Source organism: Tasmannia lanceolata, unplaced genomic scaffold (assembly GCF_043159265.1).
Source record: "Tasmannia lanceolata isolate RefF3 unplaced genomic scaffold, GAP_Taslan_0.1 ptg000013l, whole genome shotgun sequence".
Taxonomy (NCBI): Eukaryota; Viridiplantae; Streptophyta; class Magnoliopsida; order Canellales; family Winteraceae; genus Tasmannia; species Tasmannia lanceolata.
The window spans coordinates 39,560,355-39,575,000 of NW_027518690.1; the positions used below are offsets into that span (position 1 = coordinate 39,560,355).

Consider the following 14,646-nt stretch of genomic DNA (forward strand, 5'->3'; position numbering starts at 1 on the left):
AAAGTTACGTGCTTAGTATATATTATGGATGGATGGATGGATATTTTTGGCTTAGTGCTTTATCTATGTGCAATTGGGTTATATTTTTTTTACATGTTTCATCTTTTGAGATATAATGATATTTTTTTCAACTACATTTCTACTCTTTTCAAAGACTCTTACAAGTCACAAGTCGAGTCCAGTCACGAGTCATAAAATTAAGAAATCGAGTCACGAGTCGAGTCACGGGTTGACAACTATGATCGTATTTCATTCAAGTCAGCATTTCCTCCCCTACTCTTTACACACATCTACAAACCCTTCAACTCACTTTTCCCCTCTACATGATTTCTCATCAAAAACCTTTTCCCAAGTGGAAACTTCTCTCCCTTCTCTGACCAAACCAAACCGTCTCCCAATTTTCGCAGTGTCGGTAATCACGGTATAACTTTCTCAGTTTCATTGTTTGCCTTGGCTTTGGTTGTGGTGTCTGCATGCTTGTGTCGTGAGGAGAACCAATAGAAATGAAATGGAACTGAAACAGATTTTGGGTTTTTGTAGGGCTTTGGCTGCCTTTGTTCTCCCCCCCCCCCCCCCCCCCCCCCCACACACACACACAGAGAGAGAGAGAGGATGACCGACTATGAGGGGACTATGGCTAAAAGACCATCGAAAGGGGCGGGGGAAAGGAAATTGGGGACGGATTTATCATCTTTTTTTCAATGGTATTTATCATCTTCCTTTAACATGTTATCAATAAAATCAACTCTATTTTGCTGGTTATCTGTTCCCATCTTTGATTCCACATCAGTTAGGACTTAGGCACGCAAGTAAAGATCCAGCAACAATAGCAGAAACACCACCCTACATCAAAAAAAGCCATTCCCAGAAAAATTACACTTGAGAGAGTGCTGCTTTTCAAATTGGTATAAAACTAGTAAGATCATATCAAATCAAAGACTAGGTGGTTATATGATTTTTCCAACCAACTAATTAAGGTTAGCATAATTAATTAGGAAGGGTGACTGGTGACCCACTGATAGGAGGCAAACCACAGAACCATAGAAACCACAAGCAAACCACATAACCATATAAACCACGCCAAATTTCAGTAATTAACAGAAGATGAAGAAAAAACAAAGAAAACAGTAAATAAAGCCTTTCGCGTCAAATATACTCAAATACACAGACTTCTGAAATGTAAAGTAATTATTTTTTTTCATTAAATGTGAAAATGATAATAACAACAAACATAATGAAAACAACAATATGACAGCAGTGATGAAATGGGTATTTCAGTTACTTGCCCTTTTGTTGATGGATTGATCATCAGGTCTTGAATGTTTTGCAGCTTTACTTGTGCAGGACACTCTTCTTCGAAAGCTTTGGTTTCTTATGAGTGTGGTTCTGGCAAGGGCAGTTCAAAGAAAAAAAGTGTAAGCAATAATACAAAATGATGATGAGTGGCTAAAGAGTGGCTTAATGAGAACGTAAAAGCCACCTTTTGTCTTTCCATGGCGTCAGCATCAGTCCTCTCCCTCCATGTGCTCTTCCGCAGCTTGATTGGTCGGTTCCCAACGTATTTACCTGAATGATTGCATGTGAAATTCCATGACATTGACATGGGTTACATATATAATGCATAGTGTGTGCGCGCGTGTGTCTATTATTATTTTTTTATTATTGAATTTTTGTATGTGTGTGTGTATTATTGTATACGCATATACAGTGTTTCTATATGAGAAGGAAGAGTACGAACAATTCATTTCTTTCAAAGCTGCTGCGAGGTCTGAAGGATTGGCAAAACTAACAAATCCATAACCCCTGGTTTTGCCAGTCCTCTTATCTCTAACAACCTGGGAACGGGAATAAAGGATTGCACAGACAGAATTAAGCTTATACTTAAAACACATTAAAAAGCAACCCTTAAATGTTTCCATAAAAGCCAATAAAAGAAATGTTGACAAAATAATTGTGCATTGGTAATAAACAAACACAGCCAGTCCTCACATTTCTAACCACCTGGGCATGGCAGTAACGACTGCACAGACAGAAGTTTGCTTATTCTCAGAACAAATTAAATAGATGTCATTATCTATGTCCATAAAGGCTAAAAAGGAATAAATGTTGACAAAAGCACTGCATATTGGTGAAGGAAAATTCACAGTTCCCTTACACGATTTTTATGTATCTTTTCAAGTAACATAATAACCTCCTTTCATAAAAACAAAAGACAGAGAACAAATGTATACAATACCAAAAGGCCAAACAAAGGAATAAAGTAACATTGTGAGCCATCAACTGGCCAGAATATTCATTTCAAGTGCAGGTCATCTATGTATCAAAGCCTCATAAGCATTCCATTCTTTTTTACAATTGTTGTGTTTTGAAGCTTGTCAAGGAAAAAAAAATATCACCATGTTGGTCCTTTCTCTTGGGTGCTTCATTAAATATTTTTTTCACAATGTTTCAACGTATATCTTTTAACTAGCACTACCACTAGCACTACCACTACCACTACTACTACTACTTATATTAAAAACAATATTAGTCAAGTAAAAAAAGGGGGTGAATATATCATTTCTTTAATGGTGTTCGTGGCATGATTGACGATGGGAGTATGGAGAACATCATTTCCATGGTGTTAGTTAGCAAAACTCAGATGAAGAGCTATCTGCATATCTACATGGCTATCAAACATACACAAGAGAATACAAATTCTTGATCCCTTGTTCAGTTTTCAAAGTGATCATTTTAAGGCAAGGGTTTCAGTGTGACATTTTCATAATGAACATGGTCCACATTCTATTGGATAGACAGTCTCTTTGAAAACAGTGTGATATACTCCAAAAAGAACAAATGCACTTTTCGATAGGGAGGCAGGGAATTCTTCTTGAAGCCGATGAGGCTTCAAGATAAACCAAGGTTGTAGAGAAGAAATGATTGCATCAATTCTCCCCAACTTGGACTATCAAAAGTCAAAAAGGAGACAAACGAAAGTGGAATACCATCAAATTTGAATGTCTGGATGAAATATGAAGGAGGAATGGGTGAGAGTGATGGAGGGGATAATTTTAAATGGACTCGCCGGCGGGGGGACTGGTTTTGCTCATCCTACAGTTACGATAACTTTAAATGGAGAAGTAAATGCCGATGGTGCCACGGGAAGAAAAGAGGTAAGGAAGCGGGGAAGAAGGAAGAAAGAAACAGAGTCAAAGTGAAATCGTTGTGGCGATCGAGGGACTGGTACTGCTCCTCCTGCAATTACTTACGCAATTTATACTCGATTCTTTTTCTTACAATTGGAAATCGAAAGGAATCTATGATTCATAGAAGAATCATTAGAACTCAGAAAGAAAGATTGGATCATATTGTATCCAACCTTATACTTTATACTCTTAAAAAGAAAATTGGTAAAGAGAAAACTTTAAATGGCGGAGTCGATGGCGCTGGTGTGATCAGGATACAAAGCGGAATATCATAGCCCCAGCCGATCTGGATATTACGACCCAGGAGGGAGATAGTTGGCAGGACTCAGGACAGGTTGCCCCTTTTGTTGAAGAAGGGATACCATCCCTGTCGTTCTCGGGTCCAGAGGTGAAAACGAGACTTAATATCCTAAGTGCGTGTTTGGTAGGAAAAAGAGAAGACCTGTCTGGATCCATCCAGGATCTATGGCTCTGCGCGAAAAACTGTTGGGACATCCCTTCTCTTCCTTGCCTTTCCCTCCTCTCAAAGGATGAAGTTCTATTTATGTTTCACTCGGTGGAAATGGCCTCCAGAGTCCTGGCCAAGAAAGATGAGGCTTGTGAAAATGTCTTACTTTCCCTCTCCATTTGGAATCAAGATTTTGTTCAGGAGTCTAAGGTGTTGTGGCTCAATATTTATGGCATCTCCTTACAAGTCTGGGCTACCTCAACAATTGAAGGCTTGGGAAATCTTTTTGGACCGGTCCTGGAGGTTAAAATGGAAGGTTATCATAATCATTGTATGAGTTGTGTATCAGCCAAAATCCTCGCACCTAGATGGAAGCTGAGTTATCCTTTCGTCAATTTATGGATTTCCGGTCACTGTTATACAGTGGGTATCCTGATTCAGGAGTGAAAGGGGCCTCACTCTGCAGGTGATCCTTGGGATTCATGTGCATTGCAATCTGTCCAAGGACCCCTCCTTCCTTTGGCTAAGCCTCTGAATCTTGGGCTGGAAATCCCGGCCAGCCCGATGGCGGCCCGAGAGGAGAATCGCCTGGAACCCACCCCGACAGTTCATAACAGAAAAACCATTGATCTGCTGGTGCGGGATCCACTGTTTTCAAATTTCAAACCATCAAGAGTATGGGCGGGAAAAGTACAGGGTGCTCTTTCCAAATTTTGGCCTACTTTCCCTTCTTCTTCTGACCAATTGAGACTAGCAAGGAAGAACTTTAGATTTCCAAGAGGTATTTTTGGCCTTCCATGGTATCGAGATATGACACCTAAGGCCTGTACTGTATCTGGGTGAGCAACTGGGATCTCCTCTAACTTCTTTTTGGTCGAGCTAGATGGCGTGGGTTTTGGGTTTTTTGCAAAAGAGAGGCAGAAAATTGGAAATATCTGTCAAATGGGGATTTTACTACTAACTCTATACTTTGAAAGGCGAAACAGTTTTTGTGGTGGGATGTCCTGAATGATTACTCTGATTGTTTAAAAGTTTATGGTATTTTGGAAAAGTCATGATGGTAGAAAGACTTTATGGCGCCTCGGGGCATGAAAGGAAGGGCTGTATTATATGTCAGTATTCTCGCTACGGAACTGTACTTGATACTTACGTGAACCTAGTAAGCTTTGTCTTACTACCCCTGGCATTCGAAAAGGCAGATCTTTTGGTCAGGAAGTTTTTGTCGCCATAAATGGAAGGCGAAGCAAACCCTTTGCATTCGAAAGATATCCGAACTGACAACAATCCGGTTGAAGAGGTCCCCTACCCACAGTTCACTTCAGATTTTTTTTCCTGAAGATATGGAATTGGAATTAGACATTGGGATTTTATTGGTGGAATTGAGCGAGTGTGCGTGATAGTTTTTGTGCCAGAGTTAGTTTGGATGTTCTTTTTAAAAGGGTTTCAATAGACGGTTTCTTGGTTGCTAGAAATTAGTTTCTGACTGGATGGAGATTATGTAAAGATGGCAAGGAAGTGTAAATGAGTCTTTTTGGGTAATAGTTTGTAGGGATAGGACTTCTTGGGGATTCTTAGTTTTGGTTTCTTGGTAAAAAAGTGAATGTTGGGAAGACCTGGATGGTGGTTGAACACTGTATAGACACCCGGATGTTGTTTTGTTTATCTCTTTTGGTCTGGTGCCGACATGTCGGTAAAGTCCACCTTAATATTTTGTAATGCAGGATGGGACTACTGGTCCCAATTGCTATCTTAATATTAATGAAATATGTCAATTTTTTTTTTTAAGAAAAAAGTGGAATACCAAGAGAGAGAGTTGGGAGAAAGCCGACATTCTTCAACAAGGGAGAATTGATGCTCGAAGAAAAGGAGGAGAAAAAACAAAGAAAAGAGATAGATTGTGGATTTCCAACTAAAGAGATAGACTGTGGATTTCCAATTAAATCAAATAAATTAACTTGAGTGGGCCAATCTATGCCCAAATCGCCTGAAATGGTAGCTCTAGCTCACGAAAATGATTGTGCGCTCGAGGGCCAAACAGTGTCCCACATTTTTTGTGGTGATCCAAACCATTCATTTGCAAGGCCCTTACATAGATAGGGTGCGTACAAAAAAATCAGCTCTATAGGTTCATCCTAACCCATCCAAAAGTGGAGGGCAAAATGGGCAGATTTGTGGACAAACAGTGTCTGTCCATTTTGCCCTCCACTTTTGGATGGGTTAGGATGATCATATGGAGCTGATTTTTTGTACACACCCTATCTATGTAAGGGCCTTTCAAATGAATGCTCTGGATCATCCTAACAATGTGGGCCCACATGAGTCTTGTGCCCTCGAGCGCACAATCATTTTCCTCATATAATATATATATATATATATATATATATATATATATATATATATATATGAGGAAAGTTTTTCTAGTCGGCCGACTAGAGAAGCTTCTCTAGTCCGCCGACCAAACAACACAGTGTGCCCACATTATTTGGATAATCCAAAACATTCATTTGATAGGCCCTGGCATAGATCGGGTGTGCCCAAAAAATCAGCTACATAGGATCAACCTAAACCTTTGATTTGTGGAGGTTAAAAATGGACTGATTTGTGGAGTTTATACGCGTCCATTTTAACCTCCATAAATCTAAGGGTTAGGATGATCCTATGGAGAACTTTTAGGGACATCCTATCTATGTCAGGGCCCATCAAATGAATGCTTTGGATCATCAAAACGTGGGGTCACTGTGTTTTTAACCTCCACAAATTGAAGGGCTAGGATGATCCTATGGAGCTGATTTTTTGGGCACACCCTATCTATGATAGGGCCCATCAAATGAATGCTTTGGATCATCCAAACAACATGGGCCCATTGTGTTTTTGGTCGGCGGACTAGAGAAGCTTCTCTAGTCGACCGACTAGAAAAACTTTCCTCATATATATATATATATATATATATGAGAAAAGAGAAGGTACTCCCTGGAGTAGATAACTTATCTACTCCCTATCTTAAAATAACAGTTGGGGCCACATTGTTTGGGTGATCCAAAGCATTCATTTGATAGGCCCTCACATAGATAGGGTGTGCCCAAAAAATCAGCTCAATAGGATCATCCTAACCGTATGAACTGTGGAGGCAAAAAATGGACGTGTATAAACCTGCACAAATCTGTCCATTTTTTGCCCCCACAGTTCATATATATATATATATATATATATATATATATATATATGAGAAAAGAGAAGGTACTCCCTGGAGTAGATAACTTATCTACTCCCTATCTTAAAATAACAGTTGGGGCCACATTGTTTGGGTGATCCAAAGCATTCATTTGATGGGCCCTCACATAGATAGGGTGTGCCCAAAAAATCAGCTCAATAGGATCATCCTAACCCTATGAACTGTGGAGGCAAAAAATGGACGTGTATAAACCTGCACAAATCTGTCCATTTTTTGCCCCCACAGTTCATAGGGTTAGGATGATCCTATTGAGCTGATTTTTTGGGAACACCCTATCTATGTGAGGGCGCATCAAATGAATGCTTTGGATCACCCAAAAAATGTGGCCCCAACTGTTATTTTAAGGTAGGGAAGAGATAAGTTATCTACTCCAGGGAGTACCTTCTCTCTCTCTCTCTCTCTCTCTCTCTCTCTCTCTCTCTCTATATATATATATATATATATATATATATGAGGAAATGGTTTGTGTGCAACTGCACAGATAAGCTATCTGTGCATGACTGCACAAACCATGGGGGGGCCACATTTTTTGGAGGATCCAAAGCATTCATTTGGAAGGCCCTTCCATGGATAGGGTGTGTACCAAAAATCAGCCTTTTAGGATCATCCTAACCCTGCCAATTGTGGAGGGAAAAAATGGGCAGAAACAGTGTCTGTCCATTTTCCCCTCCAATTTTGATTGGGTTAGGATGATCCTATAGGGCTGATTTTTGGTACACACCCTGTCCATGGAAGGGCCTTCTAAATGAATTCTTTGGATCCTCCCAAAAATGTAGCCCCCACTATGGTTTGTGCAACCATGCACAGATAAGCAATTTGTGCTTTGGATCCTCCCAAAAATGTAGCCCCCACTATGGTTTGTGCAACCATGCACAGATAAGCAATTTGTGCAGCTGCACACAAACCCTCTCCTCTCTCTCTCTCTCTCTCTCTCTCTCTCTCTCTCTCTCTCTCTCTCTCTGTATATATATATATATATATATATATATATATATATATATATATATATATATATATATATATATATATATATATAGTCTAGGGTACTTTTCTACTAGCCATTATGAATGATGATTAAAGAAAGATTTTGAAAGCTTCTTTCTCGTGGGTGGATGTGATGTCTACTCTGTGCCAAGGTGTGATGCCTTAATCTTCCCTATGATGTGATGCCTAGGAACCCTTTATTGCAATGTCTAGGTTTTGGTTGGTAAGCTTCCGACCTTACTATCCATTCTTTCATGTTTCTTTTTTTTCCCAATGGGAATGTTTTTAGTGCTCGAGCGCAGGTAGGCTATCTGAGCTGGAACCGTTTTCATATATATATTTTAGTGCTCGAGCGCAGGTAGGCTATCTGCGATGGAGCTGTTTTCATATATATATATATATATATATATATATATATATATATATATATATATATAGAGAGAGAGAGAGAGAGAATAAGGTTTCTGCGCTCGACCGCAGGTAACCTATCTGCGCTCGACTTGATAAGGCGCTTGCTACTGGACGCTTCATGTGGGACCCAACTTTAAGTCAAAAATAACGAAGACACCCTTCGATAACTGGAAGGGAGTGCGAGTATATTTTGACGACTTCAAAGCCTCAAATTTCAACGAGTTCCTCTCATTCTCTCTCTGCAATCTGTATACCCAAAAAACCCTAAAAAACCCTAGCTGCTCCTTCCTCACGGGAAGCTCGATTTCGTCTATCCATACTGTTCATTCAAAGCCCCTTTACAAAGGGGGGGAAATCTAGAGTTTCAACTTTCTTCTCGCCACGGATTGTAGCTATGGGTTTTGTATTCATGTTTTTTATGTATCTATCAAGCCCTAAATGATATTAGAATGTTAACTCAGTGATACACCCTCCTATGAATGTCCTGAAATCCTTGCTTACTTATTTGTGAGAACTCAAAGTATGACATGTGATTGGAGATTTAATTTCACATCCTCTGTCAAAGGAAAAAGAAGAGGACTTTCAAATGGGACTGTCATGAGATAATTCAATACCATGATAAGTTCCACTTCAAATTGTAGATACTGGATTCTCAGTTTGTAAATTGACTTTTTGTAACAAAGGGGTTGAAGGGGACCTAATTCTGAGACTCAGTTCCTGGAAGACTGATTCGTGCCTTAGTTAGAGGAGGTTGGAGAAAGAAGCGAGGGTTTTCTAAAGACGGTTTATTTTAGAAAGTTCCTGGAAGACTGATTCATTTAGACCGTGGGACTCGATTGTCCTTTTTCTTTTCTTTCAAAACGAGTGGTGTCATTTTTGAAATATGATTTCTCGCTTTTCATTTATACGGGACCGACCTCAAACGGCGAATGGGAAACGTCTTATAAGGTCGAGCAAGGATATCACATTTGCGCTCGAGCGCATAAACCTTATTCTCATATATATATATATATATATATATGTGTGTGTGTGTGTGTGTTTGTGTTTGTGTTTTGTGTGTGTGTGTGGGGGGGGGGGGGGGCGACAATAATGTTCCTGCTCGGTCGAGCAGATAACGTTATCTTCTTGGTCGGCCAAAAACAAAGTGGTCCCACATTGTTTGGGTGATCCAAAGCATTCATTTGATGGGCTCTCACATAGATAAGGTGCGCCCCAAAAATCAGCTCCATAGGATCATCCTAACCCTTCGAACTGTGGAGGTAAAAAATGGACAGATTTGCGGAGGTTTATACCCATCCATTTTTTTTCTAACAATGATAATTCATTAAAAAACCGAGAACCGAGAGGGTCCCCGAAGATTACAAAAGAGGAAGACGGCCAATCAACCCAAAAAATATATAAAAATAAAAATAACTAAGGGGCAAGAAAGTCGAAGAGCTCAACTCTCTCCCTAGCGACTCCTTCTCTAGCCAATTTGTCAGCCTCTCCATTCGCTGACCGCCTTATATGATTGAAGGAAATTGAAGTGGGACCAATTCTATCCTGGATCTCATCAAAGAGAACAGCAAACCTCCAAGGGACCGTATGTGGTCCTCTTAGCCATCTGATAACATTGAGAGAATCCCCTTCTACCACCACCCTATTTAGATCTTCATTTTGAAGCAACTTAATACCATGGTGGATGGCTCGAACCTCCACCTCATTGAAGCAACTTTATACCCATCCATTTTAACCTCCACAAATGGAAGTGTTGGGATGATCCTATGGAGCTGATTTTTAGGCACGCCCTATCTATGTGAGGGCCCATCAAATGAATGGCTTGCATCACTCAAACAATGTCGGCCCCCTACTCTTTTTTGGCCGACTTATCAGATAAGTTATCTGCTCGACCGAGCAAAATCACTTTTTTGTATATATAGCCTCAGGGCACTTTTCTATTAGTCATGATGAATGATGATTACACAAAGATTTTGAAAGCTTCTTCTCTTGTGTGGATGTGATGTCAATTTCGTGCCAAGGTGTGATATCTCGATCTTCCCTATGGTGTGATTCCAAGAAACCCTTGGTGTGATGCCTTGGTTTTGGTTGGCGAGATTCCAACCTTGCTATCTATCTCTTTCATGCTTCTTCTTTTCTTGGTTTCTTGCACAAAAACAATCAGCCCGGAAACAGAAAATATTCCTTTTCACCAGTAACTTCCCTTCTATAGATCCATCTTCAATCAAATTTGGTATCATAGCGAAGTATCAGTCCTTCATCGACCCCGCATCATATATATAGTTCTGATGAAACTTCCAGAGTTAATAAGGATTTTGAATTTTCTATTCACTTTGGATTCATTATATCAAAATTCAATCAAGAAGACCAATAATTCCAGCATAAACCTGAAAATTACGAACAATAATTCCTAAAATAAAGCATATTTTTGGCTTCTCGTTTGATGTCATTCAACAAATGAATCATATAATTGGAAATCCCAATCACATCAATGATAAGATGATTAAGGAATGAAAAGAATGCAATAAGTTACGATGTTGATCCTAATTCCTAAGTTATTATTTTACCATTCAAAAAAAATCCCAAGTTACTATACTTTTTCCATTAACTTCAAGTAGCTTTCTAGTGGTAAGGTTTTTTTTTCCCGCGGGGGGGGTGGCGGGGGTGTTGAGAGAGAGGGTGTTGTCTTCATTCATTTGGACTATCTCACCTTGTATAGCAAACCAATTGCTATTTATATATACAAAACAATATAACCAATGGGTAGACATACCTTTCTTATATGTACAAAACAATATTGGATCTTAGTAAGATTCAAACATGACAATCAAGCAACAAAGAGTTGAAATGAAACTCACTCTTCCCATGTTGAAGGAAGGAAATCTTGTAAATGCTTTTGAAAGAACCTCATCATTCACTTCGTTTCCGAGATCCCCACAAAATAAGCGATAATCATCTGCAAAAAAGGTGCACCCAAAAAGAGAAAAATGATGTAAGAGCTTAGAAGTAGAAAGACAGTTTGTTTCAATACTTCTGAAATGAAAGTTTATTGAGTTATGAATACAGGAAAGCTTTTGTTAAGTAACAGCTTTCCTCAATAAAAGGAAATCCCTGATACAAAAGTGGAAAAAGGTGTCCCAAACTCCCAAACATGAAATACAGACTGAAGCTACAAAAACCAAGTTTATGGCCAATGGATCACATCAATTTCCTTCCTCCCAAATATGCCAAACAATTGCATATAGAGTCATTTTCCAAAGGAGATAACCAATGTTACCGACTTACCGGGACCTTTTATGTTTCCAACTTCCTCAAAACTCTAGCAAAGATAGTTGGAATACCCAGGAGACTTCAAAGCAAGATAAATTCCACTAAAACTCTTAAATGGGATCAAACAACAAATAAATAGATGTGAAAGTGATTTCTCCTAGTAGCAAAGAGAACACCCGCTGGCAAAGGTTTTATGTTTCCAACTTCCTCAAAACTCTAGCAAAGATAGTTGGAATGCCCAGGAGACTTTCAAAGCAAGACAAATTCCACTAAAACTCTAAATGGGATCAAACAACAAATAAATAGATGTGAAAGTGATTTCCCCTAGTAGCAAAGAGAGCACCTACAGACAAAGGAAAATTGTTTCTTTTGAGCATGCTGAAATAGACATCTTGTCAAGGATTCTAAGTTGGTCTGCTTACTCCTCTTTGAGGTTACACGTAAAAACAAGGGACCACACAACTCTACCCTCTTGCGACTCATGGCATTCCTTAATAATAGACTCTATGGGTCATCAGACGGTATAGACTTTCAAAAAAGTAGCCATTTCAAAAAAGTATGGCCAAGACTTGACCCACATACTGATTCCCAACGACCCCGCCACACCCCAAAACCACCAATGCACCCACACACCCACAAAAAAAGAAAAACCTCTCTTACCCTAAACCTAGTTCAAGGATAAAAAGATTGGAAAGCTGTACAAACTGACCGCGTGCCATACTCTCGAACATTCTATTATAGGTGATTTCCTACCGTCTCACCCACACCGCTCCCTTCCCCATGTTTCACGGCTATGATTTTGCTCCATAAGGCTTCTTTCTCCACACCAAATCTCCAAAGTAACGCTTTTTCTTTTTTTTTTAAATCTTGATGTTCCCCATCCCAATGCTTCCTTTGGATTTTGGTTTGCATTTCTTCATTCCAAATGATCAAATGTTTCAATCTTTTTACCTTCCTCATTCCCTTCCCATAAGAAATATCTTTGAAACTTCTCGATTCTTAGTTTCTCACTACTACTTTGTGAGGGATTTTGAATAGTGGCATAAAGTACAGTGGAAGGTTGTAAAGTGAGGCCTTAATTAAAGTTGTTCTCCCAATAGATAGGTCTGCTTCCAAGATGACAACTTCTGTTCCACGTCAATAAATGGGGCCCAAAGTGAAATACTAGGAGTACCAATGCAAAGAGGGAGGCTTGCGTAAGTAGTAGGAAGATTGTCCACTTTGCATCGCATTATTAGTGCTATCCTCCTTGACATTGATACCCAACACTGATATCCAACACCGAACTTTCCCCAATTTACCCTAAGGCCTGACACAACCTCAAACTATCTTAAAATTGATCATATGTCATTGAGAAGATTTGCTAATCTTCCTCGGATTGAAGATGTAATATCTTTGGGGAGGTGTTATTTACTTAAAATCTCTTCTTCTACCTGGCTAATGTGAAGGCTTAGGACTTCCACCACCATTAGGAATAAGAAAGGAGATAGAGGATCACAAGAAAGGAGATAGAGGATCCCCTTGTCTGATGCCTCTTTTTCGTTTAAAAAAACCCACAAGTGAGCTTTGTGTTAAGATAGAGAAGGATGCTGGCAAGATACAAGAGCTAATGCATTGTTTTCACTTGTTAGCGAAACCCATTCTCTATTTTGCACATAATCCACAAAGGATCAATCAATATTATCATATGCTTTTGTCATTTCAATTTCGCATAGAAGGTTGGGGGTTCTTTCTCTATGTCTCGAGTCAATGCACTAATTTTTAATACTCCATCTAGAGTATGGCCTTATAAATGGCACCTAAGCAATAATTTTATAGAGGCTATGCACCAAACAAACTAGTGAGTCTAAAATCTCTAAAGAGCCTTTTTCGGAATGGTATTGACCTCTAAAGAGTCTTTAACCCCCTCTGTTTTTGGAAATAGTTATAAAAGTTGTGTTCATCTCCTAACTTATTTTCCCCCTTCGATAAAACTTCTTGAACACTTCCCTTAAATCTTCCTTTAGAAGCACCCAAAATTCTTGACACGAGACAATGGGAAACCATCTGTGCCCGGACCTTTCTCCTTGTCCATATTAAGTATAATTTAATGCATCTCTTCCTTCTCGAACTCTCTTTCTCTAACAACGAACTTCTTCCTCTAATATTTTGAATGTAAGACCTTCAAGGTGTGGTTTCTATAGGTGGCTTGAGGAATAGATTCTTGAAAAAAAAAATCAAGAATAATGTTTTCTATTCTTTGTTGGGGTTTCCCATTCTTCTCCTTTAATAAAATTCCCACCATTTCTCCCAAAAAAAATCAATTCTTTCTTTATATTCTCTCCTTTAATCCAAAGAGCTCTAGACTTTAGTCTTAAACCAACATCATCCCTTTTTAAAAGACCCTCAAACTGATTTTTAGCAGGTTCTCTTTCCACTCTACTCACCTCTGTCACAACTCAACTGTTCATTAAGGTCAGTCTTCTCTATCGTTGCAAGAAATACCTATTGGGGTGATTTGAAGTGACCACATACTCCTTCACCCATTCTTTGATCTTTTTCATTAGTTCCTTCAACTTTTTTGAGAATTAGAAGCGTTTTTCCCTCCAAAAATGAATTTATGACCACCATACTACTATTGTCGGTGCATATGGAGGAAATCCATTGAGTTCAATCCATGACAAAATTGTGGAATAGTCATCCCCTCCAACACGTATCGCCAAGAAAAATCCTTTCAGATTAAACTCATTCTACATCATGATGATTCTATCCCATCCAGATAAAACTACCACACCCAATCCTACTTGTATCCACTTCTCATTAATAGACCAAGTAGCTGAAGAATAAAATGAAGGTCTCACAATTTATTATACATTTTACTATCTTAACTTTATTCAATTTCCTAATTGCAACCCTGAAGTGTTTTCAAATTTAACGAATATTTATGTTACCATCAATATCTAACAACACACATACAGTTTTTTACCAAGCTCATTCCTCACACACCATTATCCCTATCCACAGAACGTCAACAGACCTTGGTTGAAACTATACATTATGATGAAGACGATCATCCCATAAATTAAATTACTTTCATAAGCATGGAGAAAACAGTGAGAATCAATATTTTTATTGTT

At 38.9% G+C, this 14,646-nt stretch overlaps 1 pseudogene across 1 annotated transcript in view; it reads right to left on the reverse strand.

Annotated features, from left to right (window-relative positions):
- Positions 1-1,170: 1,170 nt before the first annotated feature.
- LOC143891229 (uncharacterized) overlaps positions 1,171-14,646 on the reverse strand; it is a 17,133-nt pseudogene continuing 3,657 nt past the window's right edge. Inside the window, exons 3-6 of the transcript XR_013255286.1 lie at positions 11,119-11,216; positions 1,739-1,835; positions 1,481-1,566; positions 1,171-1,386 (exon numbers count right to left, since the gene is read on the reverse strand). The product of XR_013255286.1 is annotated as an uncharacterized LOC143891229 (transcript). The remainder of the gene's footprint in view (positions 1,387-1,480; positions 1,567-1,738; positions 1,836-11,118; positions 11,217-14,646) is intronic.